We start from the raw sequence: 14,784 nt of genomic DNA, 5'->3' as shown, positions 1-14,784 counted from the left end.
AAGCTTTTCTTCAAGGAGAAAAAGATGTGATTTAGGTCCTAGCTTGGTTTTTGTCTACATTAAATTATATTGCACAACCTTTTCCAGTTGTGCAGTTTAAGTCAGTGTTTGCTAGTAATTTTTAATTTCTTTTCAGGGTTGTAGTTGATAGTCACCAGTAGAGTGAATGAATAGTGCAGTGGTGGAATATAGCTGGAGACTTAGTTCAAGCTACTGCTCCTCTTTAATGCATTTTAATAAAGTTTTATGCATCTGACCACATACTGTCATCATTGCTTATATGTGTCTCTTGTGCTTTTTTTAATTTTGTTACTCATTTGTTGAAAATATTAATCTATACTAATTCTTCATGTGTTCTGCTGATGCTGTGCTCTGATGGTTTCTATGTCTACCTCATCTGGTCTGTCACATTTTCTTTGTGGTGATGTTTGTTAGTAGTTTGAATTATGGACACCTTCCTTGTTTCTGTCATACATCATCTCACAAACTTCAGCGTTAATTAACTCACACTTTAGTTGCTGGCCTACAGTTCAATTTTACCTGACAGGGAAGGGAACAAATATGTGGTCTGCACAGTAATTATTTTATTCTGAAAATTATTAATTTGCCTTTAATCCTGTGCAGTAGTCATGGTTTCAGACTTATTAAAATATTGCTTGCAAATCCAGGGTATATTAATTACTGTAGTTGATTTCCCACTCTTTAACTTTGAATATGAAAGAGAAGGTCTGTTTTGGGGATGTGACATAAATTCTGTATCACTAGTTGCAGGTGTTTTGAGTCACTATAATCTGTAATTACTGGGTTTGTTCAGAATGTGTACTCTCAAAAATGTAAGAGTAAGCTCTAAAGATTTAGGAACTTATTATTGCTCAGTCTTTGATTTACTTTTCTATAAATATTTTCAGAAAAAACAATTTATTTGCTAAATAAATAAATAAATAAGAATTTCAGCATTAATTTCACTGTGATATAAGAGTAATGGTTTTTAAGACTTACTATGAATAATGTGGCATTGGTTTTCATTTATCTTAAAAATGTAGTAGGAAAAAAAATCATAGGAAAAGTTACATAAACTTCTCTTTAATTTCTAGAAATTATTACGTTGATGTTCTATGTGGTGTCCCCCTAGCATGCCACCACACTTTCTGATAGTCTCACTGAATTTAGCATGTTTCATTTTTGTGTATGTGTAATTATGATTGGCTTGAGGAATGATTTCCTCTTCCATCCCAGTTTCAGCAAAGGCATGAAAATGTTTACAATTCTCTTTCTGAAATCATTCTCTCAGAATTAGCATGGGGGGGTTTTTTGGTTTTGTGGTTTGTTTGTGTGGGTTTGTTTTTTTTGTTGTTGTTATTGGTTGTTTGTTTAAATTCCATTTCAGACATTGAGCCAGATTCTGATTGGTAGAACATCAGATGCTGGTGCTGCTTTTCGGATAAAGAGGAAAGTTCAATCATATGGCAGTTTTTTATAAGTAATTATATTGAACACACTGCTAAGTGTAAAATGAAGTGAGAAAGTGATTTGTGAAATAAAATCTTTTTTTCATAATTCAACCCAGTATTTTAAAAACTTGTCTGTAAAATAGTAGATAATCTTTCACTCATCAATTCTTGCATGCTCTTTCATTGAGGTTGGAAAATATTCTTGTACAGAGCCCTAGTAGGTTCATTCACCACCTCTAATACACTTACCTTTAATAGGTATGCATGTATCTTGGGCTAAACTCACAGTGCTAAATCTTTAGTCTTGAATTTATGCAGTCTTAGATATCATTAAAATGGGTGCAAAGAACTATAATGAATGTTTGAAATACTGTGGAAAATTTTCAAATTGCAATGATTGCAAGTTCTCAGGTTTTCAACTCTCTGCTTACAGCAATGCGAAACTGCAAGAAATGTTATATACTGGTCTTTTTCCTGCTTTTCTTGCTGCTTCATTTTAAATATGTGGTTCTAAATCATAATTACTGCATGCTGCTTAAATCTGAATATTAAATGCAGGATCTGTAGCAGTGTGAGGCATTTGCAGAATTTAAAATCAGATTTAGTTCAACTGTACCAGTTTGCCTGTGATACAAACATCATATTTAACTTACTTTCTATTTAAATTGAGGTGTTATAGTCCTTGGCAAATTAAATTGTTTTCTGCCACAGTCAGGCCATAGGAAAGAGCTGAGGTGTGACCAACAGCAAAAATTGATGAAGCAGGAGATTTGGGTACAAACCTAGGTAATAGCTAGGCACTGGCAAGTTGGAGGAGGGGCTTAAAAAAGATGAACTGAAAGTAGAAAACAAAGAAAATCAAAAATAAAAAAGAGCATAGAAACCATGGCATAGAATTATAGAATGATTTTGGTTGGAAGGGACCCTAAAGATCATGTAGCCCAACCTGTCACAGGCAGGGACATCTTTCACTAGGTAAGTTGCTCAAAGTCCCATCCAACCTGACTTTGAGGACTTCCAGTGATGTGGCATCTACAGCTTTTCTGGACAATCTGTTGCACTATTTTACTGCCCTTATTATTAAAATTTCTTCCTTACATCCAACCCAGGTCTATCCTTTACAGCTTCCTAGGTGGTAGCAGAAAGCCTTTCCCTTCCCTCTTACCAGTGTAGGTAAGCGGCACCTTTCAGCTTCCTTAGTAAGTAGACCAAGTGTCCTACAATTACCAACCTTCTTTAGTACCAAATCCTGAGCTGCTGATGCAAGTCTTTTCACTTACCCTCAGAAAAGGATGAATTGTGTTTATGGGAGATTTTTTGTATGAAGACATTAAGATGATGTGTTTCTCTGTAAAGACATTAAGTTGTTGTGTTTCTGTAAAGAAAGGAGTGAAACAATGCTATTTCTATTCATAATTCTGGATAACTTGGTCTGAAGATTTTTTGCATGGAAGTGAGGGGCAAAAGGGTCTTATTGATGAAATCAGAGAAAGGAACTAGCTTTCTGGACTGTGGTACTTTGGTTGTTTTTACAGTTTGATTTTTAATATCAGCTGTTTTATTCAAGGCAACAAAAGGCATTGTTGAATCCTGATGAATATTTCAGACATGAAGATGACACCTAAAGGAACCAAAATGCATTCATTAGAATCAAAACATAGTACACACAAAATAAATAGTAATTAAATGTTGGAACGTTCTGTTTTTATATTATTGAGGGAAAATAATGAAATTGGTAGATTAAACATTTATTTAAATACCTTAGACTGATAAGTGTAGAAGCTAACAGTGTTTCAGGGCATAAATTCATTGGTTTCTGCTTTCATTTTTCTCAAAAGTCATAATTGGCATACGCATGTATTTAAGGGTATGGGCTTTTTGCTCTGCTCAAATCCTCTTCAAAAACCTGAGTACTAGGCTAGTGTGGGATTTATTGTTGGTACAGTCTCATTTGGAGAAGCTGTTTCAAAAGGATGTTTTCTTACATTAATCTTGTGTTTTGCCTTTCAAGGAAGCCTTTCCACACCAAATATATTTGTAGTTGCACTTATTAGCACTTAGTTTATTTCCTTCCAGTTGCTTTAAAACATTGACAGACTTGAGGTCCATGTAATGTTGGCATGGGGACTGTTATTTTAGAGGTCTGTTTTAGGCTAGGTCTTTGAAAAGCTTCAGAAGCATAGGTTTAGGCCACTTCCAAGATAGTTGCCTAACAGAGGTTTATCTAGGTCATCCATTTTGTTGAAGAAGCTCTAATGCCTTCAGTGTTTTGGATCACCAGTCACAATTTGGCATGTAGTGGAGATTGCCTCAGTGTTAGCAGTCTATTTTCCTGAAAGAAGTGAGGGGGAGATAAGATACAACAAATTAAAACATGCTTTACATGATCTCAAGCTCTTCCTGCTAAGGAGAGACCTGATAGGGTGGAGCTGCAGGCTTTGTGATTCATGGCTTTCTCTTGAGAGGCTGTTGTATTGCTATTGCGTGGAAACTGTATCATTGCTGAAATCCACAGTCTCTTGCATTACACGTAGCTACATGTAACTATTCTTTTCATTTTCAAAGACTGGAAATCTGCTTTTCACTTCCACCTGTATAGTGTCAGAGAGGCTGTACATCTGCACAGAATAGCTGTTCAAACTGTGTCTGTCCAGTCTCTTTGGACACCGGTATTTGTGGATGATCACTGTTAATTTGTCTGATGATGTCATAGGGTTTCTATGTTAGCATTGTTGTAACAGACTTGTATTTCAAACTTCTAAATGAGGTAGATAGTTGATGGATGGAGTTTAGTGCATTAGTTACATCAATCCTTTGATTTGGAAGTTGTGTGTGCTGATAGGAAGAGAGAAAGGAATGGCCCACTGAATTTAGATGAAAAAAAATTCCAGTACCACTATCCTTTTTGTTCGTTTTGTGACTGCTGTTGTCCCAGGCAAAGAAGGATTCCTTGCAGGTCTGACTCTTCACCACAGAGATAATTAGTGTTGGGTAGTGAGGTGTGTCTCTAATGTAGTAAGCATTATGTGACATTAGTTACTTGTTTATTAGATAAATTCTGAATGTCTGTTAATATGAACAAACCAATTAGAAAATCAGGAATGGTTTGAACTGTAACACAACAGTGAATTAGGTCTGCTTTGCTTAACTGTTTTCTCCTAATCCCAGTGCTGTTTAACTCAGTCTCAGAGTTAACTTATCTGCACCTTAGTTTTGCAGTTAACAGCATGTTGCACTGAGGCACAGACTATACACATTTTTTTTTGATCTTGTCTTTTGGGCAACTAAAAGCAGTGGGGATTTTTTCAGCTAGCCTGATACTAGCAAGAACTGTGACAGTTTAATATATCTGCCAAAATCTTGCAGGAGATATTACCATTTTACTCTTTTTTATCTGAAAATCATTATTTAGAAGGATTTTTCTTCTGCTAGATGATGAAAGGATGGCAACTTTTGATCTTTTTAAGTTATTCTTCCTGATGCCTTTTTCAGGTCTCAGGACAGAGCTGACTTCAAAGCCCTTTGGATGTGGAAATAATATAGCAAAATATTTCAGTAAGAGTCATGTTGATGCCAATGAATTTTCCTTTATGCCTGTATATTGTGATGTCTGTGTGTTCTAGTCAGCAGTATCTCAGGGACTCTCCAAATCAATGGCGAGCAACAGGACACTTTTTCTTCTTCTTTCACCACTCAGACAGATACTTAGATATTTAGAGAATTGCTCTCTCTCTCCATGACCAGAGGGAGTCATGTAGTTTCATGTAATATCATACTTGAAGTGTCTCTGTACAAGACAAGTAAAAATTTCTACAAGATTCCTATGAATTCCATTTGAGCCAAAGTTATTCCAATCAGGGTCTCTGTCACCTGACTATAGGTTCTAGAATTTTCTCGCATAATTTCTTTAGGCTTCAAGTTTGGATTTAGCAATCTGCTGTAGAAAGTTGCCATATTTTTTCTAAATAATCATTTCACTGAATAGCAAGCAACTACTATCTAAATGAGTTTTTGATCTACAAAAACACAAAAACCCCTGCAAAACCCAAACAGTAAAACCCAAACCAATGAACCAAACAAACACCCCAAACCCAACCCACTAAGCAAACAGGTAGCAAAGGAGAAAACCTCCATTTTTTATGTGCCTTAGATTGAATTTCTAGGGCTGATATTTACTCTATATATTATTTCGCTTACCCTTGGATTTCTAGATGGTTGGATAAATAACTTTTGTTCGCATATTTTTATTGAACCTCTCTGTCACTTTTTTACTTTGTGTTACAAAACTTTACCTGTCAAATCCTTAGAGATGTGTGACTTGTCAAAATCTTTTAAACTTTAAAGTAATGTCTTGAAAAGTGGCATTTTCTCTCAGGGGTGAGTTTATAATCTCTGAGTAAACTAAGCTAGTGAAAACATGGCAGTAATGGATAAAAAGGGTCAGCGAATGCATGGCTGAAATCCAGAAATCAGTAAACAAGAGGTGAGGTTTTAAATTCTCACTGATCTCTCTCAACCCCATTTCATATCTGTTATGTTACTAATTTCAAAAGACAACAACAAATTATTATATCCAGAGAATTGTGTAGGTAGAACACAGACAGCAATGATGTTAGTATTTTCTAAGTGATGATTTTCAAGTTTTGATTGATCGACATTTCCTACCATGGGGTGTTTCTGAAAAGCCACATTGGAAAACAGGATTATTCTCAAGCTTTTATTTTCTAAAGTACCATAGAGATGGCTTTTTCTATTTCATGTTGTCTTAAAAAAGTTTTACTTCTCACAGAGCAAACAAGAGGTTTCTTCAAAATAAATGTAGGCATAAAATTTCTATCCATGCAAGATTCTCAACACGAAACAACATTATCTTAAACAGAGCATACTAAGAGAAATAGATTACCCAGTCTGTTCCAGTTAGTAAATGCTGCTTTGAGCACTGCTAGTGAACAGTAACTACCTCATTAAGGAAACTTTCTTTCCACTTTGCCTTGCAATAAAACCATTTCTCCTAATTTCCTAGTTCAGTTTTTCTTATTAACTTAAGCTCATTGCATTAACTTAAGCTCATTGCTTAGCTTGTTGTTTGTTAAATGTGAATTGTACAATCTCTTCTCTTATTGTATTATCCTTTGTATAAATGTGTCTGTCCTGTGCCGCCTTAGCAAAACAAAAATACTGAACACATTCTAAATTCTTAATCTGTAGTATAGAATTTGATATCGGGCATTTATTATGATCCCTCTTTGGACTTTTCACTTTTCTCATTTCTTAGGGTTTCAAACAGAGCGCCAAATCCTTTTACAGTTCTGATATCTGTAAAATAAATGTTAAGATGCTCACCTGTGCCCTGCTACTAGGGCAGCACTGCCCAGCTAGAAAGCTGTGACTGGGTGCTTGGGACATGTGAGCATCACATAGCTTTCAGCGTTTTCCCTCACTTCGAAATGTCAGCATGCTGGTTTGCAGCCAGCATGAGAAAATAAATAATCTCCTGGGGATGAGACCTTGATGTTTTTGTTGCATTTAAGTTTTCTGTTCTTGGTGTACCTATCCCAAACTAGGAAAGGTTTTCCTTTGAGAGCAGCAGTCATCCTTTTTTTCTATATGTTTATGCCTCTGCAATATTCACAGTAATAAATATGCTCCATGAATAATATGTGATTCTGCTCCTTGTATGCAGGTATTACTGCAGCAGAGCCTTCCAAGTTTAAGAGTAAAAAGTACTTTAATCTACTTTAATCAGACACAAGCTTTCAATTTCAATGAAATCCAAGCTTTTCTCAAATCTTTATTCCTGAATAGGCATAAACACAGACTTATCTCCCTGTTTTGAGTCTATTCACTCACAAGTCTTCTATACTCTTTCTTTGAACATTAACAATAAAAGGAGTCAGTCTATATATTAGATTACAGCTTGTTTATTTGGTCTTTCTTAGTTGATCTCCTTGGTTTGTTTATGTCCAGAGTCTAGAATGCTGTGGTAGAAATCTGTGGGCAAATTACAAGAGTCAGTATTGTAATACTGTTCCTTCACTGTTTTACTGGTTATCTCTCAATGTAATTCAGTTTGTAGTGCTTTCAAGAGTATTTCCTTTGTAAGTAGTTAAACTAGATGGAAGCAAAATGAAACAAAGCAAAGCTAAGTGTCTAGTTCTGTACTGTTTTTCTTGCACTGTCGTAATGAGCTGTGACACATAAAATGTGATCAGTAGTACTGAAATGCCCACTGAAATCCCTTTGGCTTTACTCTGTCATCTCTTGCACCTTCCTCTAGGGCACTAGTGCAGCAGTCTCTTATTTGAGGTGAATCTGTACATTACTAAATATCCTTTATTTTTGCCTTCAGTTAAGTAATTTTATAATTTTAAAGTCTAACCTTTTGTAATGGAAACCAAGTTATCTTTTTTCCCTTGGCTTTTGAACTTTTGGTAGCTCAATAAAACTTACTGGAAAACTATGAAAAAACCCCACATAGCCAAATAATTTACCAAACTTGATTTTAAAACGGGCAATGAGCAATTACAAGTTTCCCAAACTTATTAACATTCAAGTGGCAATATTTTGTCAGATCAAAATCCAAGGTATTCAGCATCCTTTCTCAGATACCGCCAGATCAAAGATTTCTGATGAAAAAACAGGGCAGGGGAGGTGCATGATTTCCATGAGTATTCTCCTCGATTCCAGCCAGCAGGGCTTAAGATGATCCTCTACCTGTCCACCTTTTCATCACTGGTAAAAGCATAAGGCAATTAGCCAGTTCTTCAATTTTGTCTTTCAAAAACCAGAAGAGCTTGTGGTTACTGTGTTCGTATTCTATGCAGGCACTTCTGTGTCTGGAAAATGAGCCTTGTATCAGTTGTCAAAATGTTTCCTTTTCTCATTTCTCAGAAGTTTTTTTTGGGGGGGAAGGGGATGTGGGGGAAGTTTTAGAAGCCTTGTTGTCTCATCTCCAGAATCAATTAGTTTCCTCGTCACTACTGTAGTGGAGGTGATTTTAGTTACTCTCTGACCATTCTTTCTCATTTTGGGTTGGGAGGGAACAACGGACTTAGAGAAGTGATCTTAAAGTACAAACATTTCTTCTGGACAGTAATGTCCTGTCCTAACCATTATCCAAATGTTCAATTGTGAAAAGACCAAATAAGCTGGTCCTTGAGGCCCCAGTAGTTGATGTAATTCATGTAGCTGGAGAAAAAAGTTCTTTTGAAACACAGGTTCTGATCTGCAGCAGTAATTGGTGATTAATTGTAAATGATCCCTGTTGCCTTATTCCAGCTCTCAGCCTCTGAATGCTCTTCAGTTATGCAGCAAATACAACTGAGAAAATGAAACAATGGAACTAAAAGAAGCAATGCTTTACATTTATCTCCCTCTGTTTCTCTACTTGCTTTGAGTTGATGGGCCTTCTCTGCCTTGATCCTGGCAATGGGCTCTGAGGGGAATAAGAGTGAGCATATGTCAAAGTGTGCTGGGAACCCACAGCTCCACCACAGTTGTGCAGCTCACTGTGATGTTTTTAGCTCTCTTTCCCTCTTGGAATAGTGAGCACATCCATAAAGGCTCACTGGGAAATAAGCTAAAGCTTTCATCTTCAGCATAAAAGAGTTTTACCACTTTTCTAATCCAACTACCAGTGCGCACTGCTTCAGAAAGTCAGGCTGCTGCTGCTGATGAACTGATGAACAAGGAAAAGGTAAAATATCCTTCCTTCCTACTTGGCTTCTCTTGTTGTCACCATTATGTCACCATTATACTACTCTGAATGTAGCATAGGTCAAGGCTGTTGTTGAACTTCAAAGCTAAGACTGAAAGGAAGGACAGATCCAAGTCCACACCAAACACAGGCCCTGAAGAGAAGATGAATAGAAGTCCCAAGACGAGTCATCTCCCTTATGGGACTAACGAGTCTCACTGTTAGAGAAGTGAGCTCTAAACACAGAAGACTTGTGCTAGTGGCCATTGGCCCAGGTATGTACGGATGCTAAAGTCCTTTTTATGGATATCTCTGAAACAAGAGTTGAGATGTCAGCAGGATCTACTTAAAAAATACTACTCTCTTCTGAAAGGATGCCTTATTTCTGACAAGGAGAACTCTCCTACATTTGAGGATGAACCCAGAAGGAGTAGGTAGTTTTTGTTTCCTTGGCAGTATCACAAAGATGGGTCTGAGAACTGCAGGTGGACCGTGATCCTTCCAATGTGCCAGCCTCATCATCATCATGACCCAGCTCATCATGTGCTCAGATTGTATCTACCTGCATTCTGTAGGTCTCTGAGGAGGAGACTGAATTGTCTGCCAGCATTGCCAGACAGTTTGATGATGCAGAGGTCAGACTAAAAAATGACAGCAAGAGAGGAAAAACTTACATGTGAGAGCTTTTGTAACTATTTTAAAACAGCTTGTGGAACAAAGATAAGGCCTCTTTGAATAGGAGTCAGTGAGAAATTTCCAAGCAGTTGAGGGAAAGATACTTTAACTTGTTGTGAAATGCAGATTTTGATTCTGTCGTGAGCTCTGAGAAGAATTGTGTAGATCACTTCATAATCAGGTTGATCACTGTAGGTGTCTTCAGGCTTAGCATTGTTTTATGGCTCTTGATCTGAATATGCATAATAATTTCTTCTGACTTAAAATATGCAGACTTGCAGTGGCTGTAGGCTTCACAGTAATTCTTTCTTTAAACCCAATTTCCTCTACTGAAAGGGAAGGTACATCTGTCTTTCCTCAAATGAGACAGGAGGATAATGCTGCTTCCAAAACATGTTCATGAACCATTAAGAAGTTGAATAAATTGTCCTGAAGGTCAAAAATATGTGGGTAAATAACATGTGCTACGGGAACTGAAGTAACTTCAGTAGTCAAGGAACGAGACACTTCTTTTAGATGAAATACATGAGCCCTTTGATTGTCTATGAGCCCAGACCCAATGCTTCAAAAATATAGTAATGACAATGAATACTGGTGGCCGGGGAGTCTGCAAAGCATAAGCAGGCAGAGAGGGGGAAAAACCTTTTTTAATGAAAGCTCTTAAAATGTACTGAGGTTAACAATGTAGAAAACATTGCTTATGAAACACTCTACAAATTTAATTTTTGGAGATGGTCTTGATTTGGCTGTTAGCCTAAGTTGGAAGAGATGTTAATGAATTTTAAGTTGATGATGTTAAACTGTCAGAAAAGGTTATGGTTAAACAGCAGTGTGGACATGTTAACAGCTTTAAAGCCAACATTCCCTTTCCACTCAACAGATTATGACACAGGAGTTGGTGATTTGAAAAAGAAATCTACTTTTCCTGTCAAAATAGTGTTATAGCTAGCCTGGTGACAGCCTGTGAGTTGGAATTTAATTTCTTACCTTCATCATGAAATGCATGACCCTTAGTACTCATACTAAAGCAGCATTGCTACCTTTTTATCATCTTTTTCTTGGCATAGAGCAGGTAGCAGAAAGGTCTCATCTGCCTGCTGCATGTTCAAATCCATTGCTTTGTTTGAGGAAATGCCCAGGACTTCAGTGTCCAGCATTCTTCTCTTTGGATACCAATGTAACAATAGAATAATTTGAACTAATGTAAGTATTTAGCTCACTCTTTGTTGGTTTATTTGTTTACCTTTAAAACATATTTCTAAAATGGGCCAATCTGTGATCCTGAAACAGTTCCTGTCCTGGTTGAAATCATTTGGAGACAGAAGCCCATTGCAATTCAGAGATTCAGAATGAGTGCAAAATGCCTAAATTACTGTGGTGGATGGGTGTGTAGGGTGTGTGGTTTTTTGCTTGATTGTTTGTTTTATTTTGTCCATTAACTGGGTAAGCTTTATAGTGAAAGAAGGTAAAGTGGGTTTGGAATACATAGAAGCTTAAAATGGAAGTCTGAAAAAGTCACAAAATTACACTTCTGAAGGTGATTTCTGTAAAATGTTCTTGGAGCACTTGCAAAACACATGTAGCTGTGTGACCCAGAGATCCAGCTGTTACTTTTCAGCCTATCATGAGTCAGACAGATGGCCTAAGCATGGCCCATTAATGAAATAAAATGTATTCATGAAGAACAACTACAAGGGAGGCTGTTTATATTTAAAATTCAGCACGCATTTAGCTAATTAATAGTGCTTCAGCAAGGGACTCATCACATTACAGCCTTCGGAAATTTATTTATTCTGGACTATAGCAGCATATCAGGCTACATTTTGGCAAAATGCTAAGGTTCTGGTGCTTGCATTTGGATTGACAGGGCTGTTTAAACTAGAAATCCCCCTCAATTTGTTAGATCTGTGCCAGGTTTCAACATGTCCTGTGCAAGGCCCAGAAAACAGTCTTCTTTCTTACATGGAGGTTGGTTTAAATTTGTTTGGAGCTCCTGAACTATAAGCAAACGTGGTGTTTTAAAAAGCAGGATTTAAAACAGATTTTTCCAGTGATTATCTGTTCAGACAAAGGGTGAATAATGGACCAAAACTCTGTGGGAATTCTATGTGCATAGAATCATAGAATATCCTGAGTTGGAAGGGACCCACAAGAATCGTCCAAGTCCAACTCCTGGCCCTGCACAGAACAGCCCCAAGAATCACACCATGTGTCCAAATGCTTCTTGAATTCTGTCTGACTTGGTCCTGTGACTACTTCTCTGGGGAGCATGTTCCAGTGCCCAGTCAGCTTTTGGGTGAAGAACCTTTTCTTAATATGGAACCTAAACCCTTCCTGACATAACTTCAGGCTATTCCCTTGGGTCCTGTCACTGGTCACCACAGAGAAAAGTGCCTGCCCCTCCACTTCCCCTCATCAGGAAGTTTTAGACTCCATAAGGTCTCCCCTCAGTTTCCTTTTCTCCAGGCTGAACATGCCAAGTGACCTCAGCCACTCCTCATTTGGCTTCCCCTCTAGACCCTTCACCATCTCTGTAGCCATCCTTTGGATGCTTTCTAATAGCTTTATATCTTTCTTATATTGTGGCACCCAAAACTGCACTGTTATTTACAGTTCTACTATAAACTGTGTTTTACACAGAAACTGCTGTTGATGCCTTCCCTTCTGTGAGGGCTGGGTTTGGCAATCAAATGCATACCCTGCAATACAGAGCCAGTGAATTTGGATGGCAAGGAGCAAGAGGTTACCATAAGCAGAGCTGAGTGTTTGTTTTTCATATTTGCATAACTAATCGACAGCTCATTAGGAAAGCTGAAAGCTAGAGGCAGGAAAACAAACTGGGTGCAGCAGAGAAAAATTATTGTTACAGCATTTATGTACCAGGGAAACTTCAATGATATTAAAAAATTGTCATTCAGGAGGGCAGATGGAGCGGTCTGTCAGGAGGCCTCCAGAATATCTTTCAGCTGTGCTGATGTTTCCATTTCATACAGTGGCTGTGCTTTTGCAGCATGCTGCCTGACTGCTACAACCTCGGCCAGAGCTACAATAAATCCTGTTGCTTGTTATGGTTTCCTTCTCTGAGTGCTCCTGTTGTCCCCTTCCTGGATCTCCATGCTGCATGAGTGCACTGTTGACCTACTTGGGGCCCAGCAGGCAGAGTGCTGACTATATGGGATGCTGCTGGCTGGGCTGTGAGTTCCGTAGCTGGTCTGAGATCGCTGCCATGTGTGAGGCACCCAGTGCTGCTTCCCGGGGCTCCTCTGTCTGCCAACAGCATCTTGAGACACATGTCTGGAAAAGAAACTGGTGAGGGCAGTGTCAGCTGTATTGCACTGATTAACAAACAGGATAACCAAGCATAGGGAATGAAAGGATGTATCCAGCCTCAAACAAAACATGTAAAAAGCAAACAGCCTTGCCTGCCAAAAAAATCCACCTCAAGCACCACACAAAAAAAAAAAGTGTTAATTATGTTAAAATAATTGCTCTAATCATATATGTCTTGTGGCTATGCAAAATTTTATTGTGAAAGCAATGACAGCAAGTCTTAAGAAATACAGAAAAAATAGCTGCACAGATAAAGGCACCTTATGCAGTCTGCTGATTTATGTTTGAGAAAGGAAGAAACTTGTTTCTTACTTTCTCTTACAAGGAGGGGAAAAGTTACAATGGAAAAATTATATTTAGGGACTTTGACTGGAGATTTCATATCGCTGGTTGTAGAATACCATCAAGTTTTTTTAAGGCTTCTTGCAATGATTTTTCATATAGGATAGACTTTTAAAGAAAATCTTCTGGGTCATTTAAAAATAAGACTTAAAGAGTATAATTTTCATAACAGCATTCTGAAACTCATCCTGCCTGTTTAGCTGGCCCTGTGCCTTGTGCTGGGAGCATTTCAGTATGTTCTTGAGGAAAATGTTGCAAGGAGGAGGAGGTTTGTTAAGAACTAGCAAAAGTTTAGACAGTCAGAGGGATGTATGAAAAAGATGGGCATCACCTAAGTCAGAAGAGAACTAGGTTGCTGAAAATTAGAAAAAGATTGTACCAGATTTTTAAAAGTAAACCATAGGAGAAAGCAACACTTCAGGAGAATGCCTTGTTTGTAAATGAAATCTTAACATCCTATCTTAAAAAACATAGGACAAAGTCTGTAAAAACCCTAATAAGTAGTAAAAACCAATCTAAAGAAATGTCAGTTAATCAGAGCATGTAAATTAAAAGCTGAAAATAATTTCCAGTAATCCAAGTGGGTAGTCATGCAAATGGTCCATGTGAAGGGGACAGATATCTTCAGGGTGGTGCAGCATATTTTCAGGTGGCAGGAACCAAACTATGATCTGTAGAGAGCAAGTGGTAACTACAGAAGGAAGACTACTCAAGAAAGAAAACAATAATTATTCTGCATTAGTCACAGAATCATAGAATTGTTAGGGTTGGAACAGACCTCTGGAGATCATCTAGTCCAACACGCCTGCCAAGGCAGGGTCACCTGGAGCAGGTTACACTGGAATGCATCCAGGTGGGTTTTGAATGTCTCCAGAGAGCGAGACTCCATCACCTCTCTTGGACAGCCTGCTCCAGTGCTCTCTCACCCTCAATGTAATGAAGTTCTTCATCGTACTGAGGTGGAACTTCTTACGTTTTAGTTTACAGCCACTACTCCTCATTTTGTTGCTGGGCACCAATGAAAAGAGTCTGGCACCATCCTCTTGACATGTGCCCTTGAGAAATTTATATGTGTTGATAAGATCTCCTCTCAGTCTTTTTTTCTCTAGACTAAACAGGCTCAGCTTCCCCAGTCTCTCTTCATAGGTATCATCTTTGTGGCCCTCTGCTGGACCCTTTCCAGTAGCTCCTTGTCTTTCTTGTGCTGAGGAGCCTAGAACTGGACACAAAACTCCAGATATGGCCTCACTAGGCCCAAGGAGGGGGGAGGATCACCTCCCTCAACCTGCT

The 14,784-nt window shown here is 38.0% G+C and overlaps 1 protein-coding gene across 9 annotated transcripts in view; it reads left to right on the top strand.

The window, feature by feature from the left end:
* The window catches only part of CADPS2 (calcium dependent secretion activator 2), a 288,094-nt gene that overhangs the window by 62,577 nt on the left and 210,733 nt on the right, over positions 1 to 14,784 (top strand). The gene's annotated exons all lie outside the window — the stretch shown is intronic.

The sequence above is a fragment of the Pseudopipra pipra genome, chromosome 5 (assembly GCF_036250125.1).
Source record: "Pseudopipra pipra isolate bDixPip1 chromosome 5, bDixPip1.hap1, whole genome shotgun sequence".
Lineage (NCBI taxonomy): Eukaryota > Metazoa > Chordata > Aves > Passeriformes > Pipridae > Pseudopipra > Pseudopipra pipra.
This window is presented reverse-complemented; position numbering and strand designations above follow the sequence as displayed.